Raw genomic sequence first — 1351 nt, 5'->3', positions numbered from 1 at the left:
AATTGTTGAAATCTTTTCCATTAATTGTTAAACATAATATAACTTTGATTCTTATGTTGATGTGCAAAACAATGGAAACTTAAAGTTCCAGCCTGTATAAGATTGGTGAAAGTATTCAGATATATACAGAAACCATTTGCATGTGGAAATTTTTTATTTTAAAAAGCTTATGCCAAATTAAAATAATGTAAAAAGTTTACTAATCATACCTCTAAATTCATTATCATCTAAATATCCCTGAATAGTTCCAAAATTTTGGAGTACATACTTCATTCATTATTTGTTTTTTACTTCATTCATTATTGAATGTCAATAAATGATGTGAAAATCTACTATCTTTGAAAAAGAATCTGAGTAAACAGGGCATGTAAGAAAAGGATTAATCGCTATCCTTTAAATGGGTAGAAAAAGACTTTTCAAATTCTTTAGTTTGATGCCTTTGGATTCTATTACATTGAGTGATTTTATGCAGGATTGTGACCTAAGCAAAACAAGACGTATGACTTTCTGAGGCAGTTATACTCAAACACCAATTCCAGCTTTAAAATACAGTTTATCAAGACTATACTTTCAGGAATCATTTCTGTACTTCACTACTAGAGAACTTTCTCTGAACCTGTAGAGCACCAGAAACCAGGAAGAGCACAGGGTTCTCTTCTGAACATGAAGCCAGCCCTTGGTGCTGTGTCTTTGCAACTGACATTTACCATCAATGATTGTTCTTCTCTTCCTTTGGGAGAGTGAGAGGGAGAGGATGAAGTCTGAATGGTTCTAGTTTTAAAAATAAATTGATTAATTAAATTAAATACAGTTTATCAGGTTAAATACTTAAAAATATTAAAATGTAATTTTGTTTCTGGAGTCTATAGAAAATACGCATTCCCCACTGATTTTTTACAGAAGGCTGTCATTTTTCTGAGGGTCACAATCAACATTCCATGGTTTATATATTCTGTGCATCCAGCAATCAGATATGTTACTTGATATGTTTCTAAATTTAAACTTTCTTTCACATTTTAATATTTTAATTAGGGATTTTGTTTCCTTAGATAAGAGTACTATCATTGTGAAATTGTGCTTTCTCAGCTCATTTTAAGGTATCAATGTGTCTGAGCTTTAGAACAATGACTAAAGACAAGGGTGTTAAAAAAATACATTGAGATAGAGCAGAGTATCATATAACATTTTTTTGTAAAGTAAAATGACATGAAAAGAGAGTGGTGGTTTTGAAATACCACTACAAATTCTTTGATATACTTCCCTTCAAGAGATGGAACTTAATTTCCCTCCCCTTGAATGTGGGCTGGACATAGGGGCTTGCTTCTATCAAATAGGCTTTATAGAAGGGAAG

General features: G+C 31.6%; 1 non-coding gene across 1 annotated transcript; it reads left to right on the top strand.

Annotated features, from left to right (window-relative positions):
- Nucleotides 1–558: 558 nt before the first annotated feature.
- On the top strand, nt 559–770 carry LOC123631023. Its single transcript, XR_006732915.1, has one exon. It is a non-coding gene; the product is annotated as a small nucleolar RNA U3 (small nucleolar RNA).
- Nucleotides 771–1351: the final 581 nt, after the last annotated feature.

Source organism: Lemur catta, chromosome 1 (genome assembly GCF_020740605.2).
Source record: "Lemur catta isolate mLemCat1 chromosome 1, mLemCat1.pri, whole genome shotgun sequence".
Classification (NCBI taxonomy): Eukaryota; Metazoa; Chordata; class Mammalia; order Primates; family Lemuridae; genus Lemur; species Lemur catta.
The sequence above is the reverse complement of the archived record's forward strand: the minus strand, read 5'-3'. Positions and strand labels throughout refer to the sequence as shown.